At 32.9% G+C, this 18,488-nt stretch overlaps 1 long non-coding RNA gene across 1 annotated transcript; it reads left to right on the top strand.

Moving 5' to 3' along the window:
- Positions 1-5,035: 5,035 nt before the first annotated feature.
- LOC118734081 lies at positions 5,036-5,881 on the top strand. Its single transcript, XR_004992331.1, has 3 exons — positions 5,036-5,420; positions 5,476-5,511; positions 5,573-5,881. It is a non-coding gene; the product is annotated as an uncharacterized LOC118734081 (long non-coding RNA).
- The last annotated feature ends 12,607 nt before the right edge of the window (positions 5,882-18,488 follow it).

The following is an 18,488-nucleotide window of genomic DNA, read 5'->3' as shown; positions in this document are numbered from 1 at the left end:
TTTTGTTTGTGTATTGCAAATAATTTGCAATACAAATTTGCAATGCAATGATGCTAGGCCATTTGCACCGGATCGCGAATAGCCCTATAGTAAGGTAGAACCGCTGAGAGTCTCTTTTAAAATTCATGACGTTTCCAAACAATTTAATTTTTAAATTTACTCACAAACTCACACACACATTTTCATTTTTAATCTCAAGCAACAACAATTTCGAACAATTTCAATTTTTTATTTTCACTTTTATATGATTTTAAAATGTTGGCAAACTTCAAAAAAAAATCATGGCCGACAAATTGAGAGAACGGTTCTACCTTGCTATGTTTTTATCATGGGTAGGTAGGACAAAGTTTTTATTTGTTTTTATAGGCTTCGTGGATTTAATATTTGCAAGTGTAAGTAAAACTAAATTTTCTCCACTTCATCCCCAACTTTTCGCTAAAAATCCTTAGCTTCATCGAGGGCAAAACCTTTATAAACAACCAACAACAAATCACTTATAAACAATTAGCAAACATGGTAAACATATGTAAATCATTTAAAATGTAGCAAAAATAGTATTTGAACTAATATTGTTTTTGTTATACTATATATGAAATGATTTACTTATGTTTACCATGTTTGCTAATTGTTTATATGTTATTCGTTGTTGGTTTTTAATAAACGTTTTTGCCCTTGATTTAGCGAAAGTTGGGGATAAAGTTAGTTAGTTAAATTTAGCGAAAAGTTGGGTATGAAGTGGACAAAATTTAGTTTTACTAGCACTTGCAAATATTAGATCCACGGAGCCTATATAAACAAACATGATTTAAGCGACCAAGATCAGCACAGTATGGCAAAATTTTTATTCACCAGCCGACATATCACGCAAGGACAATACATCAGCATGGAACGAGAAGCAATGTTGTGTTACTCGAGCACAATATCCACCTGATACATATTGCTACTTGGGCATCATCAATTTTTCTTTCCAAATACTGTAGCCTTTGCTCATTTAATCCTGGACCTTGGACGTTGGGGACACCCATACTTGACTTAACAAGTGACTTAATTTTAGACCATATTGTCTCTACTGGGTTCAGCATGGGCGAATATGGTCCCAAATTAAGCACACTTGCCTGCCCATTCGAATGCCAGATTCAATCCTGGAATGATAAGGCGCATTATCACATAATAATAACTAAGTCACTCCAGTTGTTTCCAGAATCACGCCACTACTGTAAAATGTTACCAATCCAGCGATTACATGAATCAGTATTAAAAGAACATCGTTTTCGATCCAGGCTTACAACTGATGAACCCGACATAGCCCCAATCAGATGGATGTTTGCGCCACGAGTAGCTGGCAACAGTGTTGCCAGAACTTTTTAGGGCGACCGTCATGTTTGTATTACTTAAATATAAAAACAGAGATAAATTACAAACTTATGCCGTTTTCTTTTCTATTAAACAATTTTGCCTTCTTATAAATATTGGATCATTTTCAGTAGGTTGCTTTTTGTCCCGCAAAATGGCTATATTAGCTGAGAGTATGGCACTTTTGCTTAGTCGGAGGGCAATATTTTGAGAAATGAACACGTAAAGCTGTGAAAGCAGAAGGTAGTTTAATTTATTGACATTCGTTGTTGTTGCCGACCACTTCACTTTTAACAAGTTTATGACATTTAACTAAAATCATGCCACCAGATTCACTAGCAGAAAAATTTTTGTTTCTTAAAAAAGTAGAAAAAAAAAGTAAGTGCGCCTGGGCCACACGGTAGAAGTGAAACTTACGTTACTATCTATCTATACATACACACATCTGCTTTTGCTTAAGGTTATATTTTTTCGCTTTTTTTCTAGCAATTTAGATCCCTTCCTCTACCACTGTTCGTTTTAATAACATTCATGCTATTCTGTTTTTACATTATCTTCATTTTTATCATTATACTCTATCGATAACAAAATCGATTATAACGTCCATCAAAATACCGATACCAAAATCGATGACAAATTCGATAAAAATTTCAATAGCGACATCGATAATACCATTGGTAGCTAAATCGATTAGAAAATCTGTAAAAATATCGATAACAAAATCGATAAATATCGATAACAAAATCGATAAATATCGATAACAAATTCGATAAATATCAATAAAAAAATCGATAAATATCGATAACAAAATCGATAACAAACCCAAAACCAAAAATAGTTCCCAGATTGGGTCTCTGTGTATCTCTCTACATCCTTTCCTCTTTAATTACCTCTATTTTAATCTTTCTTCCCCTATCTTCATCTTTGCTTTTATCGGTATCCCCATCCTCCTCTTTGTCTTTACTTTTTGTTCATCATTTTTTTAGCTACATATTCCCCTTCACATTTGTTCTTATATATATAAGTAAAGTGTTTAGATTTACCTTGGTCTTCATATTTGCATTTATCTTTACGCATCTTTGTTTTTGTTGTTATTTTTACCTTTGCCTTTATCCTTTTCATCATTTATGTACGTAGTCACCTTTACTTTCATTCTTGTATTGGTCTTTTTCTAAGTGTTATTCTTTAACCTTTTGTTAGCAAATTTTTGTTAAATTTATACCATATGCATACACATAAGAAGCACCTGTTTCAGCCCCAACCATTTCCGTTGCACCATTTCCGTTGCATCATTTCTATTGCATCATTTCCGTTGCATATACACAAGAAGTACTTGTTTCAGCCCCAATCATTTCCGTTGCACCATTTCCGTTGCATCACTTCCGTTGCATCATTTCCGTCCCAACCAGATCCGTGTGCAATTTCCGCTGAATTTGCCAATTTACTTCCAACCAACCAACCGCCGCTAAAGAAGTTTCACTTCAAAAATTTGAAGTTGTGAAGTTCGATGAAAATATTAAAAGTGTTGCGCGTTTCCAAACTGCCAGTATTCGGTACACCTGAGCAAACGTTCGAATATAAAGTTTTTTGCTTTTCCGAGGTAGGGTACGTAGGTTGATAACAAATTGCTGACGCGAAATATCTTTAAACCTATGAAAGATGTACCACTATCCGTGGGACAGAAAAGAGGTCGAGTTAAAATGATGCCTGCAGCTTGTAACAGTACCAATTTTTGGATTCTCGGAATTTTCTGATAAAGATGTGGTGCTGCTAAAAATCTATATACAAAAATATAAGCACGAAACTATGTATTTGTCACAAGAATTATCCACATAAGATGAAAACTACTGCAGTTTTATTTTATAAAATTTAAAAAGTATGTTTGCACCATGTATTGTCTTCCCAGAGAGTTTTGCTCCACATCGAAATTCGTGCTCTTTTATTTTCTAAGTGTAGCGAATAAAACTTCACACTTAAATTTACATTTTATTAAGAAAATTCCCGCTACGTTCTCCCAAATATAAACTGGGACGCAAAATTGAAGCAAGTTTTGCCTATTTTTCTTTAGTTTATTTAATATTTATTATTTTTTATGAACATGTAGCTCATTACTTAACAAACAACATATACTACAAACAGATTTCACACTTGGTGTAAAAATTATGAAAATTCTGCAAAATTTCAGCAAAACTTGTAACTTTTTAATCTGCTAAAATGACGCGTCCCAGTTTATGTATATTTGGGTCATTCGCTTAAAAGAAAAAACATTGAAATCGGCTCACTATCTGATTGTTTTTCAATTTTATATAACACAGTCCGACATGAAAATTTTCTCAGCGATAAGACTAGTCATTTCTAATAGATTTTGGAACACTAAATTTGTAAAAATAAAAACTTGTATATTTGAGTTTTAATAAAATAAGGCGAAGAGCCAAATCGGCTAAAAACGGCTACTTTTTTTTCAAAACGGCTAACAAATCGGCTGCCGGCTAAATCGAATTTTTTTCCGGCTGTTTGCTGTCGCAACCGGCTAAATCTAGCCGGAAAACGGCTAAAATGGCAACGCTGCTGGCAATAACTGACCCGCACGATTGCCTTTTTTCGAACGACCACGCGTATGTCGACAAAACAAATGGAAATTTGTTTCGTCAATGAAAACAAGCTGTTCCCGGTTTGTATGTATGTGTTGAGTTGGGTTACATATTCTACTCTTTTGTTTTTGTTTTGTTTGTTTGATGATTTATGTTATTGTGTTTTTGTTTTGTTGTGAGTTAAGTGTGCATGGTTGTATGTGAACTTGTTTAACAGTGTACGTTTTTCCTTAGAGGTAGTTATTAATGGTAGACAATGATAGCGTTATATTAAAATTACTAAAAATTTTCGCCTGTATTTGCCGGAAGGTAAGACTGCACTCCTCCTCAATCCAACGGAGTATTTCATCAATCTGCTCGTTTCCTAGCTTGGTAGGTTTTTTTTACCTCCCATTGGATGTTTTGTAGTTCTGCCACTCGCCACCCAGGTAAAAGCAGTTTTATAGGCTATACCAAGCGATGCCGCTAATGCTGGCCAATCCTCCCCCCGATTCGCAACAGTAACAATTCTCTCCCGATCTTTGGAAGTGTACCTCTTGTATTTCATTCTTTCTATATCCTCGATGCCTAATAAAAAGATAAAACATATTTACATAAATTTATGTGTAGGTTTTTTCACATATGTATATACATATTTATGTACATAAATAATAACTTAACATAATACTTACTATTAATTTCAGATCGGCAAATTGCACATAGCCTGGGCACGGCTGATAACAAGCTTTCTATGCATTTTTTATGGAACAAATGTCTACAGGGTATTGTGCGGCATACGACTTTATAAAACATTGTCGTTAGACATATGGCACAGTTATCTTTACCTTGTTTATACCGACACATTAAGCGCTGTGACTCAGTTCGGTGTGATTCAAAACAGATGCATAAACAAAATTTCAATTCGCGTTGAAATTGAAAAGTGTATTGACTCGAATTTGTTTTAAAATCGGTTTTTTATTTCTCACATCAGTTAGAAAACCCGTATAAACGAATAATTCATTTAACACGAAATCAAAATTGACTGTTTTTTTCTTCTTTATACAGCCTGTTTTTAATTGTATTTATTATTATAATAAATTTGTATTTCTGTTTGCTACCATTTCGGGCCACAGCGCAAATTTATTATTAAACAAATGCCGAATGAAACTAACGGAGTTTGTTTACTTTTTAGCACGGTTATATCGAGTGCACTATAAAGGCTGAGGAATAAACCCTGCCAGCTACGGCTCACCACTTTCCCCTGAAATTCAAACGATTTACAAACACATTCACAACTTTTTAGTCATCTCACCCACACACTTACAAATTTTTTGTTCGAACTGTCAAAACAATGTCCCTTTGTTAAAGTTACATACCCGATAAGAATTCGTACTCTAATAAGAATTCTATGCGTCAGAGCGAGCAAGTTAGAAACATCGGAGTTTTGACGACAGTATACATACTGTGAAGAAATGTCACTTTGCGAAAATTTTGAAGGTAAGAATACGTATTTAACAATTTTATTTGATTATAATGTAATTTCTTCTTTTAGATTGCAAAACAGCAGCGGGTTAGTCACATTCTTAAGGTATATATTGAGACTTTTTATATGTTTATAAATTTTAATTGAAATTTTTGTTTGTTTACAGATTTGGGATTCACCATCAGAACCTTCTGCCCTCAGCTTCATCGTCGCCAGGAGCACCACTAGTACCTTCTGCCCTCAGCTCCTTCATCGCCAGGAGCACCTTCAAAGTGTAGTTCAAACTTGTAAAATTTGGCAAAGTTGTAAGAAAACTTAGTTTTTGTGAACCACCATAAATGATTTGCAACTGTTAATATATATCAGAAGAAAGGTAAACCGATTACCTTTCTTTTGATTATAACACCATTAAAATCGCTTTACGTTTTCATAACAATTTTGCAAGTTTTGTAAACAACTATATGTAAGCAGTGAAAAAGTGGTCAAATTTTGCAAAGTTATATGAAAAGTGAATTTTTGTAAACCACTTAAATATTTTTTAACTACTAATATATATCAAAAGAAGGTAAATCGATTACCTTTCTTTTGTTTATAATATTGTTAAAATCGATTAACTAATTTATAGAAATTTTGCAACTTTTGAAAAGATCTATATGTAAGCAGTGGAAACTTAATCAAATTTTGCAAAGTTGTAAGAAAAGTGAATTTTTCTAAACCCCTTAAAATATTTTTTAACTACTATTACATATCAAAACAAAGGTAAAGCGATTACCATTCTTTTGATGATAATATTGTTAAAATCGATTAACTATTTTATGGAAATTTTGCAACTTTTGAAAAGATCAATATGTAAGCAGTGGAAAAGTAGTAAAATTTTGCAAAGTTGTAAGAAAAGTGAATTTTTGTAAACCACTTAAAATATTTTTTAACTACTACACCTTTTTCAGTTTTAGTTCAGAAAGCTGCAAGTTAAATTCAGAAAGTTATAATTCGAGTTCAGAATTTGCATTTAAAATTCAGAATTTCCATTTCAAATTCAGAAAATAACAATTCATATTCAGAATTTCTACTTCAAATTCAGAAAATTACAATTCAAATTCAGAATTTCCAGTTCAAATTCAGAAAGTTATAATTCATATTCAGAATTTCCATTTTAAATTCAGAAAGTTGCAATTTAAATTCAGAAAGTTACAATTCATATTCAGAATTTCCATTTCAAATTCTGAAACTTTCATTTCAAATTCAGAAAGTTACAATTGAAGTTCAGAAATTTCCAATTCAAATTTAGAAATTTACAATTTAAGTTCAGAAAATATCAAATTAAATTCAGAAAACTTTTTATTTTAAATTTGCATTGGAGGAAAAAGTCTTCCCAAACAACGAGAGTCAGTTTAACCAAGGACCGTAACGGCTATGATATTTGTGATAAAAATCATAATTAAATTTTCATAATTGGACTTGTATTTTTACAAGTTTTAATTTAACTTGCTCTGTATGTATTTAGGGGCAAATTTTGCAATCAATTTTTAACCAACTTCCCGATGACCTAGAGACTTGAAACTTCACGGTTGGCTCAGAACCCGATGACAATGAAATACAAAATGTGAGTTAATCCGATTGGTGGCGCAGGAGCCGAGATATTTGAAAAAGCCGTATTTATAGAACGTTATCTATCTATAAAGAGAAATAACTCCACGAAAAATTTTGCGGTTACGTTTGGTAAACGAGTATTTATGGTCCGACCACCGTGGTTTTATTGTGTTAAATTGTAAAATATATGATTTATAAAAAGAATTAATAGCGAAAATCTTAAAAAACGGCGATTTTTGTGATGATATTAGCAAATGCATTAGGCATCTAAAGTTTCTAAGGCGTTGTTTACTTTTACTTGAGAATTTTCAAATTCGGCAAATCTCAAGTAGCGGCTGGAACGTGGAATAAAATTGAATTGAAAACTTTGTGACACAGTCGCTTCTAAAAATTCTTTACATCGCACAGTGAATATACATTTTCTGAACTTAAATTAGAAATTTCTGAACTTCAATTATAACTTTCTGAATTTGAAATGAAAGTTTCTGAATTTGAAATGGAAATTCTGAATACCAATTGTAACTTTCTGAACTTAAATTGTAAACTTCTGAATTAAAAATGGAAATTCTGAATATGAAATGTAAATTTCTGAATTTGAACCTGAAATTCTGAATTTGAGTTGTAATTTTCCGAATTTGAAATGGAAATTCTGAACTTGAATTGTAATTTTCTGAATTTGAAATGGAAATTCTGAATTTGAAATAGAATTTCTTAACTTGAATTGTAACTATGTGAATTTAAAGTGGAATTTCTGAATATGAATTGCAGCTTCGATTACCATTCTTTTGATGATAATATTTTATAGAAATTTTGCAACTTTCGAAAACCTCTATATGTAAGAAGTGAAAAAGTCGTCAAATTTTGCCAAGTTGTAACAAAACCGAATTTTTGTGAACTAGTGTAAATGATTTGCAACTGTTAATATATATCAAAAAAAGGTAAATCGATTACCTTTCTTTTGATTATAATATTGTTAAAATCGCTTAACTTTTTTATAGAAATTTTGCAACATTTGAATACAGCTATATGCAAAGGAGTAGTAGTAATAATAATCAATTAAGCAAACAGATATGTATGTAAAATTATCTTTATTATTCTTGTTAATTATAATTTTTATTCCTAGTATTGATTTCTTACTATGTATATTCGGTTAACAATGCATTTTGAAAAATAAATTTTGCAAAATAACAATCAAGAAAATTTTAAGATTTTTTATTTAAAGTTTCTAAGGTTATTTTGAATTCGCTGTGAAGAAAATGCAACTCTGCGCCGGCTGAAGTGGGCAATGCTAGACGAGTGCGGCTATATGTTTTCCTTACGAAGTATCTGAATGAGTGCGACAGTGATGCAAGGCTCACACGTACAAGGGGAAACTGGTGAAAATCTGCACACCGCCCATACAATCACTAGATTTTTCACCAGTTTTGAAGTGAATGAAACCCTGAATATGAATTGTAACTTTCCGAATTTAAACTGCAAATTTCTGAATTTGAACTGGAAATTCTGAATTTGAATTGTAACTTTCTGGTTTTGAAATGGAAATTCTGAATTTGAATTGTAATTTTCTGAATTTGAAATGGAAATTCTGATTTTGAATTGTAATTTTCTGAATTTGAAATGGAAATTCTGAATTTGAAATGGAATTTCTGAACTTGAATAGTAACTATCTGAATTTTAAATGGGATTCCTGAGTATGAACTGCAACCTTCTGAACTAAAACTGAAAAAGGTGTAGATATACGATTGAAGACTAAAGTAATTTCAGCAAACCCAAACAACGTATTTCAATCAGTCCGATACTGAGTAGTATCGATACTTTTAGTGTATCGATACCATGAGCTCGATGTCAGAATAAGTACTCAGTATCGATACCAAAGTCTGAATTTCGAACCCTAGCCAGAACTCCTCCTATGTAGGAATGTTCGATATTTAAGAAAGTATCGATATCATGAATCGATTTAATTCATTGCATGTAAAATCGATATGGCGATATATCCTGCGGAACAATATCGATATCGGAAAAATCGATGTTGAAAATCCTACTCCCAATCAGTGTCCAGATTTGGTGATTTCGCGCCAATTAGTCGATTTTTTTGGATATTTGCGCGTAAAAATTTAGGAAATCGCCATTGGCGATTTTTGGCGATTTTTTCCCCGTCAAATACATTTTTTCCAATTATAAAAATATACAAAACTGAGTTTTCCAAGATAATTTTACAGAAGAGGCTAATGCAATGCGTAATAAAATTGACTTAAGAAGCATATTAAAAGACTGTCAAAAATGTTTAATCACCCTTATCATCGAATTTTTTTGAAGCGATTACCTAGTCAATTAAATACTTTTAAAAAGCTTTGATTCTGTCACGATAAAAGTGTGTGAATCACAAGAGGGCGAGTTTCAGGGACCTGCCAATTTACTATTTGACTTTGAAACCAAGAAAAGCGGCGGAAACTGAATATTTAATGCTTTTAACTTTCCCATGGAATAACTCTTCTCAGAACTATTCCACCAGACTCTGAAGAATTTTAGATAATTGATAATAAAATGTGTGAAAATATAAGTTAATTCATATTATTATCCTTTCCGCACTCTCATGCTCTGTTGAGCGCGTTTTTTCCGTAATGAATTCAACATAAACTAAGATTCGAAATAGGATGAGGTTGGAAAGCCTTAATTCAATAGTTCGAATAAAGTGTTATATAAAGGCTGCTGAAAAACATTTCCAATATCAAACAGTACGTTATCACGGTTGAATAGTTCAATATATGACAACAGAAAAGTAAATAATTCAGACACTACAGGTGATTTTGAAAAAATTGTGGAAATAGCTGATCTCGCCTTATTATAGGTTTTTATTTAACTTTTAGTAATTTTTTAATAATTGCGCAGTCCTATTGCAAAATGTGTGGAAACAAATACTTTTAAAAAGTATGTGTATTTTTAAAGAAAATTGTTTGTACATCACTATTATATAAGCGATAATAATAAATATTACTCTTTTAAGGTATTATATTCGTTTTTGGTTTTAATACTATATTATAACACAATCTCATTTTTAAAATAAAATATTTGTTAAATCGATTTCATAAATTTTATTAAAAAAAAATTGGCGATTTTTGGCGATTTTTTTCCAGAAATTGCGCTTTTTATTTAAACAATCTGGATACCCTGCTCCCAATTGAATAGAATATTAGACCTGCTTACCATTTCAACTAATTGTGTTACAGTGAAACCCGCTTAAGTAACCAACATTTTTGTACACCGTGAATTTTTGATGTAATCTGAAGAAAATCCCTCTCTTAAGTACCTTCCCACTTAGTTGCCCATCCCGCCTAAGTACCTAAATTTTTCGTACCCCATTTCCCATTTTACTTGTAACTTTCCCATTTTAAGTGCTCGTTTAAGATTCCTGAAAATACTTACATACATATTCTGAAATTCAGTGGCAGCGCTAAAGACCTTCGGAAAAAAAATCAACGGTAATTTTTAGCCACTTGAAACTTGCACATTGTTAGATTAAAATTGAAAGGGCAGTAAAACTTTATACTCAAAAAAAATCTTCTGGGTAAAAAGTTTGAAATTTTGATAAATTTTTTTAAGTGTTCTACAAAATCTTAAGCTTAGGTTTATATACTTTTTAAAGAATGTAATTCTTATAAAACTTACATACCGTTGCTTTATCTATTTTTTTTTACAATTTTCTTTATTTGTTTATCTGTTTAGATAGTGCTACGATTTTGGTTTTAAACTACGTATACTTCATTAAATGTTCATGTTTTTTATCAAGGATTTACATATTTATGCAAGTTATCAAGAAGATGTATCTACACCAATAATTATGTTCGCTTAAGTACCCGCATCGAGGTACTTAAGCGGGTTCTTTTAGTACCCAACCCGCCTAAGTACCTCAAAAAGCTGAAATTTTTCGTGAGGTACTTAAGCGGGTTTTACTGTATTTCCATCTTTTATATTTACTGAGGATTAAAATGGCAAGCTGGTCGACTCAAGCGGTATCGTTCCCAACAGTCGGGTTTACGTAACCGGAACGACCCAGATTTATATCTGGCCAAGGACTGTCACTCCAGCAACACTCCCCGAAATCTTTTTGAGGAATTTGTATGCTGTTACAACAACAACAACAACAACTCAACGGTTTGTCAAACCTAAGTGCTAAATAAATCACACAAGCTGTTGATTAAACCTACTTTAGTATTTTTCCATACACTTCTTTGTAGATGAAAAATAGATTTCAACTTAAATATCGATATTGCGCGTAAAGTATCGATGTCTTCGATATATCGACCTTGGAATATCGATTCAAAAAATCGTTTATCGTGCGATGAAATAGTGATATTCAGAAAAATCGATACGATATCAAACATACCTACTCCTATGCCTGAAGAACTGGTTCACAATCCAGTTAATGCAATAACAGCTTCTTCCATGCCATTGAAAACATGCATTGTCCACCACCTGTTGCGCTTGCTTCTGCCTTCGGTCGCGCTTACCGCAGAACTCCACAGGCAAACACCGATGGCCTACCAATTGTCATTTTGAAGAGCAATATGATTGCAAGTTTTTGTGTGAGGGCACTTGATGTCTTGAAATATGCATTTGCCGCATGACGCCACCAGACAACATTCTCTCAATTTCGGTGTTTAAAAACATTTAAATCTTTAAAAAACTTGCTGAATAATTTCTAAAAACGTAATCATAAATAATCCAATAGGGAACATAGTTTTATTTTGATTTAATATCAAAATTTCATCGATGTTACCACAAGCACGCTTTCTTTCAAATGGAAATATGGCTGCCAAACTATCAAATTGCCTGCAATAGATGTCAAGCAATAGGTGCTGACATATATTGCAGCCCATGAGAAATAGGCGGTCTCCATTGGAAATATATTTTGTGACATGGTTATCACGACATCAGTGTATTCCTGTGGAGACAGGGCCTTAGGATTGTAACCCTTACTAACCCTTTCTGTGTTGCCGGAGAAGAGGGGCTTCCGCATGTCAAAGGTATACCACTAGTTTGTTCCAGTACACTAGGACATAGTGAGAAATAGTATGAAATTACAGGAAGTCGTTCCCGTACAGACGAATTTCTCTCACTGGGAACACTTTTGAGCGAGTAAGAGAGCAACTCTTCCCAGTCAGAAGTTACAGGATTTTGCCTGAAGTTTTTCTTCCTGCAAGTTCATGAAAAGTGTCAAACGATAGCAGGGTTGCATTTGTAAACAAACACAGAACGCGGTGCGATCAAAGGTGGAAGTAAACAACGAAATATTTGAATATGTACGCAATTATTCTTTATTGTATAGGCGCATATTCATAGTCATATTTAGTTGACAACTAAGTCGAAACTATCCTAAGTTACAACTAAAGCTATTCATAGTCGCCTTAGTTTCGACTTTTCTGGCTAAGTACCAACTTAAAATTTAGTTTCGGCTGCAGCTGCGGCATAAATGGATACGATGGAGATCATTGAGGTGAGCGTAACGATATATATATTTTTTTTTTTGGGAAACAACAACTACAATAATTATTAAAGGTCAACGTTCAAATTAAGCATGTTTTTTTAATTAATATTTCTCGATATTTTGAGGTCATTTGACAGAGAATTTAATTCTTTTTAATTTGATATACATAATTATGCATATATCTTTTATAGTATTCACAAAAATCTAATTAATGTGGAATTCTACTTTGTGAGGGTTATAATCCATAAGCGCGGCCGAAGGCCGCCTACGCAGAAAGGTGTTCTGTGCAACAGGTGTTCAGCGCCTTTTCTTCGCAACACAGGAAGAGAATTTTACTTTATGAGGGTTATAATCCATAAGTGCGGCCGAAGGCCGCCTGCGCAAATACACACATTAATTAGATTTTTGTGAAAACTATAAAAAGGTATATGTATAAATATGTATATCAAATTAAAGAGAATTAAACTCTCTATCAAATGACATCAAAATTGCCCAATTCCTTGAAGAGAATTTCGGGAAATGTTAATTAAAAAATGCTTAATTTGAACTTTGATCTTTAATAATTGTTGTAGTTGTTGTTTCTCAAAAAAAAATATATATACCGCTATGTTTACCTCAATGATCTCTATCGATCCTATTTATTTCTTTTTATTCGAGATTTGTAGGTATTGTCCATTTGTTCCGCAGCTGCAATTAAGTCGTAACTAGAAAGAAGTATTTTATTAAATTAATGAAAAAAATACGAAATTTGTAAAAATTAAGTTGGCAGAGCGTGATTTTGATAGTATTGAATAATCTCCAATTAAAATTTACAAAGAGCGATCCATTTGAATCGGAAGATGAAATTAAATGCGTATTACAATTCGAATAATGCTACATCACAATTTTATAATTGGAATGATTTACATATATGAATGCTCAAATAATAAGTAAATTTCAAGCTTTTCTTTTAGAGCAAATTGGTGCATAACATTTAGATATGTGTTTGTATGTTTCACAGCATGCTTTCGATAAACATCGACTTCACATCACTGCGGTAGTTCTGGCTATTTTACACAATTAACAAGAAACTTATACCTTATTCATTTGCATAAACATGCAATGAATGTAAAAATTACATCAATCAAACTTGACATTATTTAATAAAAATGTAATTTTCCAAAATATCGTAAAGAAAAATCGATAAATTTTCACACTCGTTTTGCAATATCGTAAAACTAAGTTAAAACTACTGTCTGAAATGCGACTATGAATAGAAGTGAATTTTAAGTTGGTACTTAAATTTAACTTTATTAGTTTCGACTTAGTGGCTGGACTATGAATACGCGCCATAGTTTTTAATAATTAATTACTGATTTTCAGACAAATCAGTGTTCTACCAATGACATGTAAACAAACCGACTGACGTTTGTGCAGAAAATAGTGCTTTATGCGTTCCCGTACACTTCTGTAACTGTTCCGCTTTTACTCTCACTTGAGAGAGTAACATTGTAGTTTGACAGTTCCACAGGTTTTTGCTCGAAGAATACTGGAACAAACTAAACATTTCTTGTGTTTATCACATTATTTTTGTGCAGAACCCACATCGAAATTTGCAAAAAATTGCCAACCGAATTTTTTAATAAGCTAGTGGTCGAAAATTTGAAAAATGTATTTTAAATAAAAATGTAATCCTTTGATTACACGTATATGTTAAAGTTTTTGGATTCGGGTTATGCGTTTGGACACAACAACCGAAATAATTGTAGAAATAACTTAACCGGACCCAAGTTTCTCGATAAGGGGCAACAAAGATTCTTTTTTGCTCGTTAATATAAAGCAGTGGATAAAAATATACGTATATGCGAAATGCAAATTTATCTGTTTAAATAAACACCACTAATATTTTATCTCGCCTCCGACACAGAATTGTTTTCGTACAAAATTACGCAAAAAAGCTAACTCGTTCGTTTTTAGGCATGCCGTTGTTACGAATTTCGAAAGTTCGAAGATACGATTCGGATTGCAGCATATCATTTCTACGATTCGTAGCAAAATCCGAATATGAAAATGTTGCAGAATAAGGGTGTTAATTTTCAAAGCCCTCAGGTTACTTAACTCGGTGCCAGTTTTCAATGCTGCAAGACATTAGGTGGTTTATGAATATAAAAATTTAACACTGAGCTAATGAACTCTGTATTTATATACCCCCTTATTCTAGAACACGAATTTTCGTAATTCGTAATTCGTAGCTACGCTAGGAAAAACGAAAACTCCACATGCTGCAACCCTTGCGGAAACATGTGCAGCATTGCCAGCTATCAGTTGTTTTCCGAAGATAGCTGAATGAAGGAAAACAAAGTGGAAAGGAATTAAAAAAACACTCATCATGTGCTTGTTTATTGTAAAATTGGTTAATTTTACATATTTCGAGGAAATACAGTATACATACATAGAATATATATACCCTGCAAACCATTTTTTCAGAGTATTCTGCATTGTAAAGAAATTTTAAAGAATTCGTTAAGATTTAATTCGATTTTTTGCCGAATTTTCTAAAATGAAATAACTTACGCACACTTCCATTTTACGAAATTTCGGAAGAAAATCTGTGAAGCAACGAAAATATTGCTGCTATGTGAAGAATATCTTTCAGAATTTTTCCAGAATTTTCTTTATTTTTCGTACAGAAATTTCTTTACGAGTTCGTGTCAACCCCTTCATATAATTTTCTTTGAAAATTCGTAAAAAAATCGTTACAGAAATGAGATACTCCTAAAGATTTCGGGAACTTTGGTTTGCAGGGTAGCTTAATTGTGTTCGGAAAATTTGTAATTTTAAATTTTTTCAGAACAAAATTTGTTTTTGAAGGGCTTATAAATTTTAAAACCCACTTAAGAACACGGCCCTTTATATTCTTTAATACATCTAACCATCATTACAATAATACATTTAAACCATCCTCATCTTTTAATACAGTTGTATTTAAAACAAAGCAAAGATAAAAATAATCGCAAAAATCTATACATACAATGTATTTATATAGCTTATATATTTCATATCCATAATTTCTTCTAATTTCACTAAAATCAACTGAGTATCGTTTAATAAAAAAAAAAACAGCAAACGTAACCAATATAAAAACCTTAAGAAAATTTAAGCAAGAATGATGGACTGTTATATAGCGAGTTTGGCAGAATAAAACATAGCCAAAGATATAGAAAATAAGGCTGCTGGCTATGTTTACGGCTCCCTTATATTCTCACCCTTATTCATGATCCAACTACACAAGATCTGACAAGATGAAGCAACGTTTGCAATTTCGACGCTATGCCATTTTCTTTAAAATTAACCAGAAGTAAACAAAGAATATGAAGACGAAGCATAAAGAAAAAAATAATTTTTTGGGCGCATGTTTGTGCTGACGAATTTGTTATTTTTATACGTGTTTTTGCAACCGATTAGCGCACACTTCATTTTAATTATATTTGAACAAAAAATTTATTGTGAATCGCTTAAAACCACATAAAGAAAGAAATGTAAACACCAAAACAGAAATAGCAAACTTCAAAATTAGGGACGTCACAAACTTTTTTCTCAAATGGTATTGCAAATAGCTGCTTATCAACGGGTCACATCTGTTCTAATTCTGCAACCTTTGCGGAAATCTGTGCAGCATTGCCAGCTATCAGTTGTTTTTTGAAGACAGCTGTATGAAGGAAAACACTGTTCATCATTTATAGTAAAATTGTTTGATTGTACATATTTTTAAATTTAAATTTATTTATTTATTTACTGAAGTCAATGAACAAAGTATTCTTACAGACTACACATGTTGGAGAGTATTACTAGTTTAATTACATCAAGACAATTATTCACATGAAACAGACATTTTGGCAGTTCGCCACACTCATAATAAATTAAAAAACCCTTACATATAAGTTGAGATCATAAACTACACTAATGACTGATAAAATAATCACTTAACTGGGCTTTAAGAGCAAATTTAGAAACTGATAAGTCTAGGTCTAAAGAATTTTCGAAGACGTTAAACTCAGTTGGAGTTCTATTAATAGGAGCATTGGCACTATATGCCGTTTTGCTGAGGCCAACTCGAAATACCTCAAAGCGACGGAGGTTTCTACTCGGAACATTGAAGTGCAACCTCTCAAGAAGGGACGGGCAGTCAATCCTGCCTGTAGCAATGTCAGAAATAAAAGACATCGCCAAGAGTGGTTTTCTATCATTTAAGGACAGTAGGCTGATTAGACGGCACCGAGACTCATATGACGGAATCGGGAGTGTGAAATTTAGCGAATGTAGAGCGAAACGGAGGAAATTTTTTTGAACTCTCTCCAACCTGTTTATATGAATAGCATGAAATGGTCTCCAAATAAATGCCGCGTACTCTAATTTAGACCGCACAAAAGCAGAAAACAGCATCTTAAGTGTGTATGGATCTGAGAAATTAGAAGAGTTCCTTCGTACAAATGCACGCATAGCAAGCGAGTTTTTTATCGTATAATTAATATGCATAGCAAAAGTAAAGCGTAGAGTTTGCAATGCTATACGACGTGTGCAAGGGATTGTGCCGTTTAGTGAACGTCGCTTTGTGACATTTATTTATGTTTAGATACAGTCGATTCCTAACGCACCAATTGTTAAACTTATTAAGCTCCAATTGAAGAGCTGTAGCGTCATTGGTGCAGCCAATCTCAGAGTAAAGTTTCAAGTCATCCGCATAAAGCAGAAACATAGAGGATGAAAAACACGAAGAGATATCATTAATGAACAGGTTAAAGAATAGAGGTCCTAATATGCTACCCTGAGATAGCACCAAAAGGGTCCGAAGCAACACCATCTACGACAACCGCACTTATCCTGTTATTTAAGTACAATTTAGCCCACTTTAAAAAATTTGAATGAAAGCCAAAGCACTCCAGCTTAGTTAAAAGAATTTTATGGGGAATTTTGTCAAAGGCTTTGTAGAAATCCGTATAAATCGTATCCACCTGCACGCCTCGACGAAAGGCTGAATAACAGTCTTCAGTGAAGACAGAAAGATTAGTTAGCGTAGATCTTGCTGCAACAAAACCATGTTGGTTAGAACTTATCGCATGTTTGACGTGAAAGTAGAGTTTATCATTAACGATAGCTTCAAAAAGTTTGGCAACGGTTGATAGTTTAGAGATCGGTCTGTAGTTAGAAATGTTATTCATACAACCGCTCTTAAATATTGGGGTGATAGAAGTTCGCTTCCAATCATCGATAAAAATTCCAGATGATAAAGATTTGTTGAATAATAATTTCAGCGGTTCCACCAGCGAATCACAACTCTTAAATAGAATTGCCGAGAGACCATCAGCATCAGTGTACGAAGAATTTTTTATGAATCTTATCCCTTTAATTATGTCCTCATCGGAAAGAACGAGAGCGCGAAAGTCAAAGGGAGAAGACATGGTAGAGGAAAGGATCCGTTGAATACAATTTGAATCATCGTCGGACACTTCTTCGTCCGAAGCGAAATTAGACGAAAAAAAAATCAGCAAACAAGTCGGCCGCATGTTTCGCTGACGTAGCTGTGAATTCCTTATAAAAAACTGTTTTGGGTATGCTTGAGGATTTTCTTTTGGAATTAATGTAGCGCCAAAAAATTTGCGGATTATCCCTTACCTCCAGTTCATAGTTCCGAATATACCTTTTGTACAACACTTTGTTTAGCTCATTGAACTCATTTTTATAGGACACAAATAAGTCATAAAAGCGCTGCTCCTTAGTAGACTTAAATTTTTTAAAAAACTTCTTTCGCAAATTCTTTAGCCGTCTTAGCTCGTTAGAAGACCATGGTACCTTAAAATTATTTCTATTGAAAGTTGGAACATATTCAGTGCACAGCTTAGCAATAGTAGACTTGAAGATGTCAAAACAACCTGCTACTTCGTTATCGCCAAACAGAACTTGCCAATCAAACTCACTAATAGCTGAGTCTAAGAGTTTAAAATCGCAACGAGCGAAGTTGAAAGTAGTT

This window comes from Rhagoletis pomonella, unplaced genomic scaffold, assembly GCF_013731165.1.
Source record: "Rhagoletis pomonella isolate Grant_MI unplaced genomic scaffold, Rhpom_1.0 Rhpom_scaffold_00001, whole genome shotgun sequence".
NCBI lineage: Eukaryota > Metazoa > Arthropoda > Insecta > Diptera > Tephritidae > Rhagoletis > Rhagoletis pomonella.
This window is presented reverse-complemented; position numbering and strand designations above follow the sequence as displayed.